Raw genomic sequence first — 17,652 nt, forward strand, 5'->3', positions numbered from 1 at the left:
TAAATATTTGTGTGGAAGTGCTGATATTTACTAGCTCGCTGCTGATAAGCACCCACTAATGAATACCTTGGCTGACGGCTCTTAGTTCTCGGGCTCCTGTAAGCACCAAGCAAATGTAATTTGTTCCAGTGAAGGACTTTGTCCCAGAAGCTGTCTGCCTTAGGACTAGAAAGGAATTGAGGCTGATTTTTAGATTCACATTTGGTTCTTTCAGTAGAAGAACTGGAAAGTTCTTGGGAAGTAACTCACATACTATGCTCCCTCAATCTTTTTCCTTTTGTAGTTTCTGTTTCCAGATGACTTTTGTTTAAACTGGAGACACGCTGGGTGATACAGGGAAGTGCCCATGTAGGAATGGGGCTGCCTGGGACTGTCATATTTAGCTCATGCTCTGGACAAGTTGAGTGATTTCTCTAATGCTGGTGCAATGAATGTGGAAGTGAAAAGCACGGTCATTTGTAAACCATTTTCCAGCTAGAAGAATGTGTGGGTGTGAAGCTCTGTCACAAGATGCTAGGCTAGCATCACACAGACTCTCTCCCAACCCCTTTGCCTGCCAGTTTTGCTCTCTGCATGTTTCAAGCTCAATGTTGACAAAATGTTATGTTTATTTAGAAGTCATTTTTAACAATCAAGGTTTGAGTTGCCCATCCTTTCCTTCTTCCATGTTTCTTTGCCCCACTCCAATCTACTTTTTGAAAAATAAGGGTTAATTATTCATATTTATCACACACTATTTTTTTAGTCAATTCTTCTATGCATTCCAATATAAGCAGCTATCATAAAAAATACCCTTGGCTCTGTTGATTTTTTTTCTGGAGAAACTACTGTGATTTACAGCACCTTGGACACTCGAGGGGGCAATTCTTTGGTCTGTTCTACCAGTAGAAAAATTATTATCTGTATGTTATTGGAACTGGCCTTATCAGCAGTGATTTTGTAAAACCTGGTGGGTTAAGCTCCCCTTAGAACAATGCTCCCCACCCACCATCCAGGACTGTGTGAGGTCAATTCTTTATAAAACAGACTTGCAAAGGGGCTGTAATTATGCATGTGTGAAAGGGTCCTCTCTACCGCAGATGTGAATACTGCCAAGGAGACTACAAGGACTATGTATGTGTTTCTATGGCTTAGGTCTTATGTGGTGCTATGTGCCTAAAGATGAGAGAACGAAGGAGATAGGAACATGTGTCTAGGCACCTGCTGATGACCCACAGCATTTTATGGGTTTGGTTGCAGAAACTTAAGATTCAATTTTTAAGCACCTGCAAGGTTAAGTTACAAATCTCATTGATGAGACTTGTATGGACTACTTTGAGTAGTGGATGGTATTTCAACCTAAACTTCATCCTTTTTCCTTTGCAAACCCAGTGCTCACAATCTTCCAGAACACCACCTTTTTGCTTTCAGGTCTTACTCTACTTAAAAATTGATCGAAGCTTGCCTTAAATGATATTAGCAAAACTTGTTTTAAAATGTGTTGTTAGCCTACTGATTCATGAGCACAGGAGGTCTATGTATCTTCTGATATCTTCCTCAATTTCTTTCTTCAGAGACTTGAAGTTCTTGCCATACAGGTCTTTCACTTGCTTGGTTAGCTTTACACCAAGATATTTTATATTATTTGTGGCTATTGTAAAGGGTACTATTTCCCTAAATTCTTTCTCAGCCTGTTTATCATTTGTATAATGGAGGGCTACTGGTTATTTTTTGAGTTATTTTATATCCAGTCACTTTGCTGAAGGTGTTTATCAGCTGTAGAAGTTCTCTAGTAAAATTTTTGGGTCACCTATGTACACTCTTATAGCAGCTGTGAATAATGATACTTTGACTTCTTCCTTTCCAATTTGTATCCCTTTGATCTCCTGTAATTGTGTTCTTGTTCTGGCTAAAATTTCAAGTACTACATTGAATAGATATGGAGAGAGTAGACACCCTTGTCTTTTTCCTGATTTTAGTGGAATTGCTTTAAATTTCTCACCATTTGATTTGATGTTGGCTATTGGCTTACTTAGTGGATATTGCCTTTATTGTGTTTAGGTATGTACCTTGTATCCCTGATTTCTCCTTTTATCATAAAGGAGTACTGGATTTTGTCAAAGACTTTTCCAGCATCTAATAAGATCATCATGTGTTTTTTTTCTTTCACTTTATTTATATAGAATATTACATTGATGGATTTTGTATGTTTAACCATCCCTTCATTTCTAAGATGAAGCCTACATGATCATGATGGATGATGTTTTTGATATGTTCTTGGATTCAGTTTACAAGTATTTTATTGAGTATTTTTACATCAATGTTCTTAAGGGAAATTGGTATGACATTCTCTTTCTTGATTGAGTCTTTGTGTGGTTTAGGTACCAGGGTGACTGTGGCCTCAGAAAATGAGTTTGGCAGTGTTCCTTCTGTTTCCATTTTGTGATCCTGTTCCTTTAATTTTATGGCATAATTCCAATATCAGAGCCACAGAACCTGAGCACATCTTCGCTGAATACAGAGGAGCTCAGAGGCTCTAGTTCAGGCTGTCCAGGTGGCAAGGCAATGTCTCTCCTCCACTCAAAGCCTTCTTATGTGTGCCTCTCTACAACATGGCTCCAAAAGTACTAGCTAGCACCATAGTGAGCAGCCCTAGCAAGCATCTGAGGTGAACCTCACTTCATGGATCCCATCCAATGGAAGAGAAAGAAGAACTCAATGCTGTGACATTATATCCACACGGAAAACAATGTTTTCACCCAAGTGCCAGGGTAACCCAGAAGAGGGACTCATGCTAGTGTCTGGGTCCCACCCACCAGTATTCTGGTATGATTAGTCTGGAAAATGTACCAGGCTTGGGATTGTGAACGTGGACCACATGTCTTTAAGGGGAGTCTATGACTGAGAACCAAGGTCAGAATCAAAGTGTGTGTGTGTGTGTGTGTGTGTGTGTGTGTGTGTCTGTCTGTCTGTACTTAATGCACAAACAATATTGCTCAGCTATTTAAAGTTTACAACTTAATGTGTATAAAGCATTCAATTCAATTTTAAAATATTCTTGGAGTTGTGTCACTACTACCAATCTGACATTTTCTGAACCCGCCGAAGAAATCTAGAATGTCACTTTCAGCCCTGCTTCTAGAACTTGGCAGCTCCTGGTCTGTTTTATGACAGCATAGGTCAGCAGGTTATGGGAATTTTGTGTAAGAGAAATCCTGTAGCCACATGTTTTGTTTACCCACTCACCAACGGATGGAAATCTTAGTAGTTCTGCTTTATGACTATTATGAATGCTACTGCTACAAACATTTGGTGCAAATCATTATGTGGACATACATATCCATTTCCCTTGGGTATGTACATTGACAAGTGAAAGAGCTGACATATGTTAATGTTGTATTTAGCTTCTGAGGCACTGCCAACCTGTTTCCCCAAACAACCACACTGTTTATATTACCATCAGCAGCACATCCTTGCCTTGTTTTTAATCTTTCTTTTTAATGGTAGCAGTTCTAGTGGATATGAAGAAATATTTGTCTCCTGTCCTAGATTTTCTTTCATTTTTTCCATGACAAAATACCCCAACAAAAGAAACTTCAAGAGAGAATGAGTGCCGGGTGTGGTGGTGCACACCTTCTATTCCATCACTCTGGAAGCAGAGGCTAGTGTATTTCTGTGAACTTGAGGCAGGCCTGGTCTACATAGTGAGTATCAGTACAGCCTGGTCTACATAGAGGGACTCCAAAGAGAGACCAGGGTAGATCAGGAATATTTGGCTCATTATTCCACTTTATCACTGCAGGAAAGTAAGGCGGACATTGGAAGCAGTTGGTCACACCCATAGTTAGAGCAGAAGGAGAATTCATGTGCATGTGTTTGCTCACCTCCCATCCTTACACAGCCCAATACCCAGCTTAGGAGATGGAATCACCCAAAGTGGTCTGGCTCTTCTCATGATAATCAATGTAATAAGACAATCCCTCAAAGACAAGCTCACAAGTCAATCTGAGCTAGACAATCAGACCCTTGTGAATCTTTTCCAAAAGGATTCTAGATTGTATCCGTTGACAGTTTAAGATTGTCTGCTCATTCTTCATATGAGCTGTCTTTTCATAACTTAGATAAAGAGTATGTATTTCAGATACACACTTGTTATATCTGATTTGTTAACTTATTCCTCCATCCTGGGCTTTGCCCTCTCTTTCATGAAGAACTGATCTGAGACACAGAAGTTTTAAATATTGATGAAGCCAAACTTGTTTATGTTGATTTACTTATTATCTTTTAGGTATCCTTCCTATAAAGACTTTGAAACACTCAAGCTTTACTCCTGTATTTTCTTCTAAGAATTAACACTTAAACAATTAACATTTATCGCTACTGTTTAGTTGAGTGAATTTTTTCCTGAATAGTGTGAGAGAGATCTTTATTCTTTTGTATATGTATATCTCTGTGAGTTTTAGAGTAGTTACCTCAGCAATAGACAGTATCTTGCTTAAACCAATAATGAGCTAATTATAACTAAGTTCTCTCTCTCTCTCTCTCTCTCTCTCTCTCTGCAAGTTCTTAAACTCTGTACACTGGGAACGTTCAAAGGACACATTGAGACAGCGCACTTCTGGGAATGTTATGCAATTCTCTTCTGCCAAATGTTTATAAGCAGATCAACTGTGCCTCCAGGAGATCTTTGAGTGAAGTGTAGTCCAAGGGAAAACAGTGTGACACTCATTCTCAAGGCTCTGTGAGCTGCAGAAGGAGCAGGGAGAATAGTGACCCAACCCACAGCGAGACTCATCAGTCAGACTACTGGCCTGAAAACCAAGGTCAATGCAAAGTCAGTGTCCTTCCCCTCCTCTCAGGCAGGAAGGCAGGTTTGACTTTCAGTCTCTGTTTGAGAAATCTTAAAAAGATGTCTAGCATGGCCCCACCCATCCCAGCCCCAGGCAATTGCTCTTTTCTCCAAAGAAAAATGGTGCAAACTCTCTGTGTCCCAGTCATCACCCAAACACAGCTGCATGACCTGAGCTGTTTTCAGTGTGTGCTTGGCATTTTTTTGTCTCATCTTTTTAATAGGGAAATGGGAAGATACCTTCTGAAGACCATTGTAGTATTTATTATTTAAAAAAAAATCACTAGCCCACATTAAAAATTCATTATATCTCCATTCCAAGCCAAAAGTGTGGTGGATCCTCAATTTCAAAGGTCAGTCTTTAAAAAGAATCTTGAATCATAGAATTCAAAGGGCTGTGAGGAAAATGGATATTAGGTTGGTGATCACCACATCAATCTATCTCCTTCTGACTTAATGCTTAATTCTTGGAAGGCAGCAGAGTTTACATTCATGGAATTCATTCATATATTACTAAATCAATAAGAGAAGCATTACTACTGCCATGACTTAGGTGGTTTCTCCACAAACTTACCCAGCTGGCACCTGCCTGCCTTGGTCTGAATATGCAAAGACATAGTGGATCAGCCTCAGAAACACTCTCCTGATCTTTGTCACTTCATGAGGTAAGCAGCTTAGTAAATTATGACCTTACTCTATATACAAGGCTCCTAGGCATCCCTAACATTTGTTTGTGCAGAAACTGAAGGGCCATGAAGCTGAGCTTAAGCCCCACCCTCTCTAAGTGACTGTTCTGAGAGCTTAATTGTTCAGTAAGAGTATTTGTGTGATTGACAGCTAAAGAGAGCCTTTCATGAAGTGTGTGGGGCCCCATTCTAATGAAGCTACTTGAATAGCTGTGGGAGGAACCACTCCTCCCAGTGTACTGTGGACTCCTCTTTTGGACTTAACACTGTCTTTTCCTGATATAGAATTGCTAGTCTTCTCTTCTGTGAGCCTCCCCAAAGTGTTCTGCAGGCCAATATGATAATAGAGATGGATATGTGTCTTAGTTAGGGTTTTACTGCTGTGAACAGACACCATCACCAAGGCAAGTTTTATAAAGACATTTAATTGGGGCTGCTTACAGGTTTAGAGATTCAGTCCATTATCATCAAGGCAGGAACATGGCAACATCCAAGCAGGCATGGTACAGGAGGAGCTAAGAGTTCTGCATCCTCATCTGAAGGCAGCTAGGAGAAGACTAACTCACATGTGGTTCGGAGGAAGGCCTCAATGCCTGGCCCCACAGTGACATACTTCCTTCAACAAGGCCACACCTCCTGATAGTGCCACTCCCTGGGCCAAGCATATTTAAACCACCACAAATAGCTTCAGTACAAGAACCATGTATAGATTCCAGTGGTGGCATCTGATTTACATATGTCCCTATGGAGTCAATAACTAAATAATTGTCTTCATATTCATGTGGCAAAAGTTTCAATAATAAATTTAAATATGTAGGAATGAAAAATTATCTAATATGTCATTTAGCATTATTTTTATTAGGCCACATAATCTTCCATGTATATATGTATGCAGATGTATGTGTATAAGTGTGTGTGTGTGTGTATGCATATATCGGTATATGTCCTTTAAAGGAAGCATCTGTAAATAAAGGACAAATGATAAACTACTTATTCTCATTACAAGGAGAGAAGAATGAAAGTACATATTAATTTCAAGCAAAATGCTTTTCAAATCTGTGAAAATATTTCTGGAATTTGACAATTAACTTACATCTATATGTTTTGTAACTTACAACTGTTATTCATGTAACTACAAATAATGAAAAGACTATCATATTTGATCTTGAAATGCAGTCAGTTATGACTTAAGACACATTCAAATACACTCTGCTTCTGCTGAGTCTAGCATACCTTCTAGAAAATGTGGAATGCTGTATAAAGGGAGGGAAAAAAGCATTCATAGTTATCTGAGGGTGATTGAATATCAGTTTTTAAAGGTAAAGCCCATAGAATTACTTTAGATCATGACTCCAGTCGCATAAGTAGCAGAGGACTACCTTATCTGGCATCAATGGAAGGGGAGCCCCTTGGTGGAGGCTCAATGACCCATTGTAGGGAAATGCTAGGGCGCTGAGGCAGAAGGCAGTGGTGGGGGAGCACCCTCATAGAAGCAGAGGGGATGGGAGAGGATAGGGGGTTTAACTGGGAAGGGCAATGACATTTTGAAATGTAAATAAACAAAATAACCAATAAAATAAAAATTCTAGAATTAATTATCAAATAAAATAGGTTTCTCTCTGGTTTGGGACAAAATATTCAACAATGTTCCATAATTTCCCTGGACTTGGAAGTAATAAACTGGAGGTTTCTCGTTTAAGCAAATTTGCTGTGTATCGATGAGTGACACAGGAGAAGATGCATATGGGCATGCCTTGGTAGCGCTGATACACTCATTCGGACCTCTCCATAAGGCCACAGAGTGCAGCTTCCAGGGCAGAGACTCTGTAGTCTCTGAGCATGTGTGCCAATTGCACAGAGGTGCTCTGTGTAGATTGTTCACCAGCTCTGAATTCCAGCCTCTGCATCTTAAACCAAGGGTGGGAAGAGTTCCCAGTATTTCTGTGAAGAGCAAGCCAGATTCTCGAGGTGAGGAATGCCTGGCATACAGAAGGTGCTTAGGGTGAAGTGATGATGATGGCGGTGGTGATAGGATATGATGAGGTGCGAATTAGGTAATAATGCTGATAATTATATAAATATGATTATGTTTATTTTACCATGATGATGATGAATGGTAAGGATGAAGTTGATAATGATGATGATGGTGATGTATTTGGGAAAAATAAGAGAACAGGAGAAAGGAATTGGGTTTTAAAAATGGGAAATGGAACAGCTTAACCAGTCATCTTAAAGAAGAATAAACAGAATATCAGAAACATATGAGGTTTGGAATTGAACTAGAGTAGGAAATACTTAGATCATAAGTATAAGTGGAGGTGATTGTCTTTCTGGATACTTTCTAAAATATTAATAATAACACTTGTCATGGCTTAAAAATGAAATATTTTAGCTGAGTCTAGTGACCCATGCTCAAAATTCCTAGCACTTGGGCAGCGTATGCAGGAGGATTAAACACCTGAGAAGCCTTAGCTATATAGCCAGTTTTAGTTTAGTTTCGGTATCGGGGCTACACTGATAGACTGGACATCAGTAAAACTGAATGGGAAAGGGGAAAAAGAATAACGCACCTGACCTCTGTCTGAGACACATCTCCACTCTTTGCTATATAACTGCTTCAGGCCAAGCACGGTGGCCTCCTATAAACATCTTTGCTTTTGTAGCAGCAGATGAGAATTATCGGCCACGCTGCCTTAGATTTGCCTAAATCATCCCAGCAATACTTGGCAAACTCCCAGGCTATGCATTCGTCATGCTAAAATGAAGAGTTGGGGGCAGTATTCTTACTACAATTTTCTTAATTCCAAGAGTTTAAAATATATACAGTTTTTTTTTTCCCAGAAAAAGGACTGGGAAGGTAGCTGGGCACCACTGACAAGAGAGAACATCTGTGTTAAGCTGTAACCTGAGATAGCTCCATAACTCTTGCTTCTTTGAGCCCTAGGCCTGAGGATTCAGCATTTTCCCAGGTTCTGGGACTTCTATAATGAGGCTCATGCATTTTAGACCTAACATGTTTTGTAGGCTGTCCAGAAGTGAATATTCTATACAGTGACATCTCAGATACCAATTAGCATATAAATCTGGTTAGACCACCACTGTGCTAGGAAGGAGCTAAGGAAACCTGAGAGTATTGTGAAGTCATGCATGGCAGATAGGGGAGGGTCCCTCAAATGTGTTCCCTCTGGAGAGTGGGGCTGAGGGGCCTCCTTCCTCTTGATGGCCCTGATACTGGTGATAATGAAATATGAAGCATTCTGCTCAGACACAGAGTAGTTACCAGTGAGTTATTGCTTTGTCCATCTTCCTTCCCGTGATGTCCCAGAAAAAGGTGCTGCTTTTAGGGCTATCATGTGGACTTCGATTCCAACGATCCCTGGAGACATCACTGAGTGGAGACATCACTGAGTTTGCCATGCAAGTGTAGCCTTGGGACAGTATCTCTGCTTCCTTCCTACCAGATCATCCATCAGTGGTGAGATTGTCACCTACCTGCAGGCCACACCTGTAAGGAAACTTTCCAGCTGCCCCTGGTTATCTTTTATTTGAGGAAGCCTTCCCAAGTCCCTATTGATTCAACCATATCATCACTCTTGGCCACAGACAGAGTGGCAAGGATGCAGTTGCCCTCAGTGGTCACCACAGGACAGATGCCTGCTTGTTGAGTGCTGGTCATTGCTGCAGCTATTTTTATAAATCCTGCAAAGGCCTTTAATCCTCCCAGTGGAGTGTATCTTCACATTGCTTGGGTCAGTGTCTCTAGGCTTTGGCAGGAGATTGGGAGAAGGAGGCAAAGAGAATCAAGATAGGAAGTGGGTGTGGAGAAAGATCCTTAAGAATGCCTTCCTCTCGAATTCCATTAGAGAACAACAGGTTCAAAACAAAGCACATATCTGGCTTAGAATCTGAAAGGCAAGTTTCAGCATGAGTGAGTTTTTAAGAGCCTCAAAGAGGGGTTAAATTGAAATTCTGACAACCTTAACTGCATCTCTTTCTGAAAGCATTGCTGTAATAATGAGAGGCAAAATGTTGGCAGCTACATATTATGCTACTGAACAATACTTTATAATTTTGACTCCATGGGGCACTTGCCCTTTTATAGTCTCAACACTGCAGTTTGATTGCCTGCCTGACCATAGCAATTGCCTGAGACATTAACCCACACATGGGAAGCATAGTCCAGATCTGCTGGGCTTTGCTGTATCCCCTTCAGAGCCAGGATGTCTGTGAGTCAGTGAGTTCTATGGCAAAGACTATATAGTGTCTCTGGCTCTAAGCTGTCAACAGAGTCCATATTGATGCTTAAGGCCTGAAGAAACTCTGATGACCAGGCCTTCTGGAAAAAGAACCTGGGTTCCTTATATATGTCAGGAAAAAAAAATCTTCCCACATTCATGTCATGGTCTCCTTTAGAATGTTCTAGAACTGACACAAAGTGGAGAAAGAGACTTGTGTTTCAATTTTGTTCACTTAGCGAGTTATAGCTGAACAATTCTGATTTGGCTAGTCCAGGGCATCTTGGTAGGTGATGCAAGCTACCAGAACCAGAACCAGCCCACAGAGGTGGCTTTCCTAGAAGAGTGGGGTTTGGTTTCCAAAAAGAGTAGCAGACTTGGTCAAAGTGGCAACTGCTTTAAACTTTAAAACTACAATCTGGAATTAGTCACAGCTGAGCAGCTTGGATGCTCTCTGAACTGAGCAGGGAAAGAACAGGGTAGAGGACAGTGTGGAGGCCAACAAATGAAACCTGGTTCCCCAATTTCAGACATGGGTGTTCTGTTCAAATTTTGTCCCATTGATGCCAAAGCCCCAGCTTTTTCACAACTTTTTTTTAAATGTTGGTAACTGTTTCCCAACTTTTACCCTGTGCCCCATGGCCCACATAAAACTGTTTCTTGGCCCATAGGCCACCCTGGGTTCTGATGTGTGCTGCTATTAAGCTCTCCCTGGGTCCTGATGTATGTTGCTGTTGAGCTTGCTCCTGTCTTCACTCCTATTGTTGCAACATTGTGTCTGCATACTCAGAGCAGATGGAGACAGGTTAACCATGTGTGGGTTTACTGGGAAGTAGTCTTGTCTTCAGTGTCTCTCGTAGGAAAGGGGGAGAAATGGATTTAGATAGAGGGGAACGCTGGTTTATGATGGTGTCTCAATGGAAGTCTCTGCCAACTTGCACTAGGTTGTCTTAAGAATGACTCCAAGTTGGATATTTTGCATCTGTGTATAGCAATTGTCTGGAAATGGCTGCATTGGGAAGGGGCATTCCTGAGGCACTCCTTAGATTCATTTGGGACCAACTGCCCTCCCAGGCCTGGAAAACAATCTTTCCTTTCATCACAACCATCTGTGGCTGGTCTGACATATCTTAAAGAGAGGTATGAGGCATGTAACCACATAGGTACTTTTCCTATGCCCTTCCTGTATCCAGCTCAGGGAACAGGACTTTTTAAAAAATGATCCATGTGTCCCCCTACTGAAGTCACTAGAATGGAACCACTAAAGTCCTGAGGGATCCCCAGGCCTTTGGTCTAGTCTCTGAGCTGTACTGGTGTGGCCCATAATCTATGTATAGGTTACTTTCAAGGGCACTGTATCTTGAAAATACAGTCCTCTTCACAAACAAGAGGTTGGTTCTGTGATCTGCCGGCTGTCTAGAAACCATTGTCCTGTGTATGTAGATGCAAGAAAGCCAAGGTGCCTGGGAAACTTAAGTACTAAGCCTGATAACAAGAAAGCTCTGCTTCTTGCTTTGGAACCTTAGGTGATCTGAAGGCAAACCCTCGTTCTTAGCATTACATCATGATTCCTCTCCTTTGAAATTGACTTTGAAGTGTGTACAGGCTAGGACAATGGCTGGCCTGGAGAGAGTCTTGCCTTTGTAAAAGTAAAGCAGTGTTTTCTATTTAGAAGAAACCCCAGCAAGATTACAAAAACTGGAGTGAGGGACAAGAGCAAAAGTATGTGTGAAATGAGGGACACACTGGAACAGTGAGATGGCATTCCCCCCCTGTGGGTGACCTTCAGTACGAAACAGGAGAGTTAGGGATTTATTCTGCATGAAATGTAGAAGCTTTGAAAAGTCTGGGACAAGGAAGTAGCCAGCTCCGTATTCTCAAACAGTGACCCTGACTGTGACCAGTGGACAGAGAGTTCACATCAGGTGGGAAAAAAGGGGAGACTGCTGACTCTCATTTACACACCATTTACACACAATGTCAATGTAACAAGGACATGCAATGTAAGAAGAAAAGGCAGGCCGATGCTTGTAGGAGGCAAACATGGTTTGGCAGTTGTGTTGGCCCGAGTTCCAAGCTTCTGTCCTGGGAACATAGGATGAAGACAGGGTGGAGAGAACATATTTCAGATTGTGGAAATAAAGTCTCCGCCCTCCAGAGAGACTCTGTCAGAAGACATATGAACCTTTATGTAGGAATCCACACAGATGCTGCAGTTTGGACAGCCTGACATTAAGCAGAAAAGCCACCTAGGACGAGAGGGCTGAAAGTACACATTCAATTGTATGCATGTGAATGTGTGTATGTGTCAGTGTGTGCCTGTACACATGCATATGTGTGTGTGCGCGCGCACGCATGTGCGAGCCTGCACGAGTGTGTAGCAGCACATGTGGGATTGAGAGGACAATTTGCGCAGGTGTTGGTTCTCTTCTTCTATCAAGTGGATCTTGAAAATGCAGTTCAGGTCCTCAAGTCCTCATGCGCAGCATCAAGGGCCCTATCCCACTTAACCATTGTCTGGCCCATATAGTAGTTTCTAAAGGGTACATTGTGTATATTGTACCATTTCATATGAACAAAGTACTACTGAAAAAATGATTGAGAATTTAGTTTGGGTTAGCACATATGTTAGGATTGGGAGAAGAATGAGACCAGCTCAGGGTGAGGTGCCTGGAAGCTTTACAGAAGCTTCATTGAGCTGTTTCCTTTTGGAAGCAGAGCCCCACCTCCCACAGATGGCAGTGAACACAGATGGTTCTAGTTGTCTCCATTACTTCTTGGTTACCTGGTTCATTTGCTTTTCTGTTAAACCACTATCCAAGCTACTTAGTTCTGTCTTGTTTAGAGGAACTGTGGATTATTACCTTTGTCCTAGTAACAAAATAATCGCAGGATCCATGTTTACAAGAAATAGTCCTGAATCTCAAAGGTTTAAAGCAGAACATGCTGCATGAAAAGCAAGAGGTGATTCCTTAATGTTGAGAGACAGTTTATTAAACCCCCTTTACTCCTCCAGCATACAAATATGTACATGTATGTGCATTGCAGTGCATTGAATTCCCCCAGGCATGTGTTGCTTATGTGGGTGCTCCTCTCCATAGAAGTAAGGAATCTCAAAATCAGAGGTGAAAAGAAATTTCTGCTGTAGAACTTTTCAAAGTAGTTTACTCTCCCAAGTAGCAGACTGGTGGCCTGATGTCTTTTCCTGGTGATTAATAAAAAGTGAACATTTCCAATTACACAATTTTTCTCCTGTCTTTATTAATGAAGCCCATCTTTGGGACATCTGCAAAACATCATTTGTAATAGAATTCTTGCTAGACCATAAAAATCTTACTAGACCTTGTAAATGACAAGCAGGTCATGCTGTTTTTCTTATTAAGTAGTCCTCTCTCTAATGCAGAGTCCCCTGACCCTCCAGAAAACACTTGCAGCCTGCTTCTGTTTTAGCCAAAGTATTACATTGTGGCAGGTCACACATGCTAAGGTTCAGTGATTTCTTACATATGTATGTAACCATGAAGTCAAAATCCAGATACAATTTAGAATCTGCCTCTGCCTCTATAAGATTCCCTCCTCTGGCCTTTTGCAGCCTGCCCTTAACCTAGGGGTAAGCTCTTTACTGGTGGCTGTGGCATGGGTCAGGGACACATGGGGTTTGTGTGCAGTGCTTCCATATCAATAAGCTTTACAATGTACTCATTGGAGTGTGCTAGAGTACAAGGAAGTCCTTTTCACTTCTTTCCAGAGGTCACTTGTATAAGAGGAACTGTTTCTAGTCAAGTGACTAATCTTAGCTTTTGCAATCACAAACAGCACACTTTAACTACACAAAAAGAGAATTATTCTGCAGATGAATGACTTCATGCATTCCCATTCTCTAAAGGAGGACACCATTTTTTCACAGACACCAGTTCCTTCTGATTACCCCACCTCAGTATTCTTCTGTGTTTTACCTGAATCAGATTTCTTTGTTCTGTGTATGAATGACACATCCCATGTCTTCTCGCCAACTCCAAAAGTTCATGTAATTGTGAAAGTAGCCAATACAGAAGGATGGAGAATTTGATAAATAACCATACGCCATCATTCTTTATAGAATATTTCAGAGAAGGCAAAGTAAGCCAATACAGAAAGGTCCTGTTTTACTTCTATCTAGAGAGCACCTCCTTTAGAGTATTTTCTGGGGCCCTGTGTTAAATCTAGACTTGCTTCCAATTAAGAATCTAAAGCAGAAGTCTTAGACTCTTGTTTTCAACCAAATTCAATGAATAAAAGTGGACTTGGTGGCTGTGTGTAATGATGACCAGAGCTGGGGTGGTCTTCTTTCCAGGGAGATAGTTCTTCAGACTAAAAGGCTTCTAAGGACACACTAGGAGATAAAGTAGAGAGTTAGAGACCACAAAAGATCTTAAGTTATTCATTTCAAGAATTCTTCCATAATTATTGAGAATTTCCCTTCTTAAATTTTTAAATTACTGCTGGAACTGATAATTTTATCAAGGGGAGGTTATCTGAGGTGAATTAGGTTAAAGAGATACCTTTGTTCATTAATCATAATCAAGAGACTGCTCCTCACACATTGCTCCTTCTGTGAAAAGACAGTGACAGTGTGCCTGAAGCTCCTAGTAGTGGTGGTGGTGCAGGGATCTTCTAACATTTTTTATGAAGAGTGTCTTTTCATGTGTACACTAACACTCAAAACCACTTACTCTATACTTGAACTATAGCTGAATTCAAGTGGCAAGGAAGAGAATTGTGTTAGCCTATAGCTGTGTCAGCACTATGGAGTTTTAGGAACAGGATATTGTGACACTATTAATTACCTTTGTAGAGTAAGGAAAGTTTCTAACATACAAAATGTCACCAAAGGAACATAATTGCTTTTTATGATGAATGATTTTTAATTATTCAGTTTATAGAAAATGTAGAGATGCATAATAAATACTTATAAAACACCATTTTCCAATCCTTTCTTCAGCTCCAATCTCCAGATAATGGCCATGGCTATTGGTCTTTTTTCTTCCATCTTTAATACAACTACAGGATGAACGTACAGATGGATAAATAATGGATGGATAAACAAGAGCCAGCTGGGTAGATTGAGAGCGGCGTAAAGTGTTTGATTGATTAATTGATTAGTTTCTTAGCCAGACATCTCTGATGGCTCGGTGATCGGCAGAAGCGTATTACATAGATGCTATCAACTTTCTGTGACTTTGTAATTAATAAGAGAGAAATATATATTAATTACACATGGGTAATTGCAAAATTAGGAAGTAAATCAAAATTATATGTGGGTTTTTGAGAAGAGAGCTGATTCTCCTGAAGTCTGGGGAAGTGTGAAAAACTGAGGTGGAATGGAGAGAAAGTTCCAAGCATAGGCAAGAGCTTGTACAAGAGGCTGTGCCCAAAGGACCAGGGATCATTCAAGAAATGAAAGATGCTTAGCATGGCTGAGCTGTGGGCTGGTTGGAGTCAATTTGGCAGGGTAGTGCAAAAATAAACAAGGAAATGGCAGACTTCAGGCACTGGCTGAATAAAATGTGTTTTGGAAAATAAATCTCACATTATAAGTGGATAAAAATTGTTGACTAGGAATGAAGAATGCTGTTTCTTAATTCCTCTGTGCCTTTAATATATAAGAAATTCAGCACTCATTATTCAATTCTTTCATTTTTTTCTCTTAAGATGTTCTGAAGATTTCCTGTTTCAATCATTTCTTTTAAATGACCCCATTGCATTTTATGACCTACATGAGCTAAAATTCTTTTAACTGGTATCTCACGCTGTACTTATAGAGTTTGTTTATATGTGTGTTTATTGTTTGCAATATTTTAAATTTGGGAGTAACTTTAGCATATTTATGAAGCTTTCCATGTAACTATTTGGACAAACATATCTGGATGATAAATTTCCATCAATGTACTTCCAGGATTAAAGGGAATTTACTATTTGAAAAACATTATCCAAATGCCCCTTAACAAGGCTTTTGCTAGTTTTAGCACCACTGAAAATTTACGAGATGCTTACATTTCCTATTCTGTCAATAGATTTAATGTGGTTGTAACTCTGGTTGGTACCAAATTCTTTTCTGATGTTCTTTTTGAACAAAGCTCTAGTATATGTGCGTGTTTCGGGTGTGTGTGTGTGTCTGTGTGTGTGTCTGCACTGGACATTTGTTTTTTTTTCCAATATCAAGAACTTGTTGATAATCTTCATTTAATAGTCTGTTATTTTTCCTTATATATAAAAGATTTTCTTATTGAGGATATTAGCCCTGCCTGGGAAAGGAGAGAAGTATACATCATGCTCATAGGCACCTCCGATATCTTTTTCTTCATGTTCACTTTACCAGTTGTCCTTTATTCTGCTGTCTTTGAACTCATTGCATCGGAGGCTAAAGCTTCTCATCACATTCATCCCTTTTAAAACCAGAGTTTACATGTGAAAGAAAACAAGAGAACACATGCTTTCTCTTTTATTTTAGTTACTTAGTTACTTGTGGGACTATGGGCTGAGCTTTAGTGGCCTGGACAAGCTGAGTAAGCTTCTATTGGGTTATTCCCACCTCTTCCTTTTTCAGTTTTTTCTCTTCCATTTGGAGACTAGGTTTTACTGTGTAGCCAAGTCAAGCCTTGAACTTGCCATCTTCCTGCCTCTCCCTTTAGAGTCACTGGGATTATGAACCTGTGCAATCAGTACTGGATTACCATGTGATATTTATCTTACTACCTACTGCCACCCACTACCCTCTCATATAGGGGCATATTCTAGTCCTGTCAGTGGGAAGCCTTCAGATTATTGTATTTATTTGAAGGGCAATTTAGATGTATAGTTTTTGAAAGAGTGGCCTTGTTCACTGATTCTTTTTACATCAGCTTTACCAAGAGAGGAGATCATAGCACAACACAAGTAGCTTAATGAATAAATAGTTTAGTTTGGCTTATAGTTGCAGAGGGATAGAATCCTTCATAACAAGGAAGGCCCTGTGGCCAGAACAAGAAGCCAACCAAAGGAAGTAGAAAGTGGGGCCAGGTTGTCACTCAAAGCCCAGCTGGTTTGATGGACTTCCTTAAGCAAAGCTCTATCTCCTTAAAGGTTCCATAATCCAGATGGCCTCACCAGTTAAATACAAGAGCCCATGGTGGGGGTGTATTTCTCATACAAACCACCACACAGAATTACATGGAAATACTGAGGTCATGAAAAAGAGAAGAGGAGGTAAGACTTGGTGAGTTGGAGGCATTCAAGAGAGTAAAGGATAGACCTAGAGGGTAGTAAAGTGGAACCAGCCAGGCTTGACTGAGGATCAAAAAAAAAAAAGTTCTGGTCCCTAAAGACGTGGCTCAGCAATTAAGAACACTGGTTGCTCTTTAGAAGAACCAAGGTTCAATTGCCAGCATCCACATGGTAGTTCACAACCATCCATAACTCCAGCTACAGAGGATCCAGCACTCTTTTCTGGACTCCTTGAGCACCAAACACACACATTGTTCACAGACATAGATTCAGGGAACACACACACACACACACACACACACACATACTCACACTATAACATAATTTGAAATGGTTCTGAATATAGTGTGAAACCCTGACCAGGAAATGTGTAGTTTATATTTATGCATATGAGAGTGGAATGGAGGAAAAGTGAAGATGGGGAGAAAAAGCAGAAGCAGATCCATACATCTGCTGTACCCAAGGCTTTAAACCTGTTTCCAGAGCATCTTTAGTCCTTCTCTTTCCCTCTTATTTCGGCCCCCCAGTGAAATGTTGGTGAAAGTCTTTAGAATGTCTAAGGACCATTCATCAGGGCCAAGGAAGGTCATGGGCAGATAAAGAAAGAGACTGAAACCAAGATATGAAACAGGAAGAGTAGTTAGAAATTCTGATGGGTTCT

The 17,652-nt window shown here is 40.5% G+C and overlaps 1 protein-coding gene across 12 annotated transcripts in view; it reads left to right on the top strand.

The window, feature by feature from the left end:
• Thrb (thyroid hormone receptor beta) overlaps positions 1 to 17,652 on the top strand; it is a 380,873-nt gene that overhangs the window by 84,232 nt on the left and 278,989 nt on the right. The window lies entirely within an intron of this gene.

This window comes from Mus musculus, chromosome 14, assembly GCF_000001635.26.
Source record: "Mus musculus strain C57BL/6J chromosome 14, GRCm38.p6 C57BL/6J".
Taxonomy (NCBI): Eukaryota; Metazoa; Chordata; class Mammalia; order Rodentia; family Muridae; genus Mus; species Mus musculus.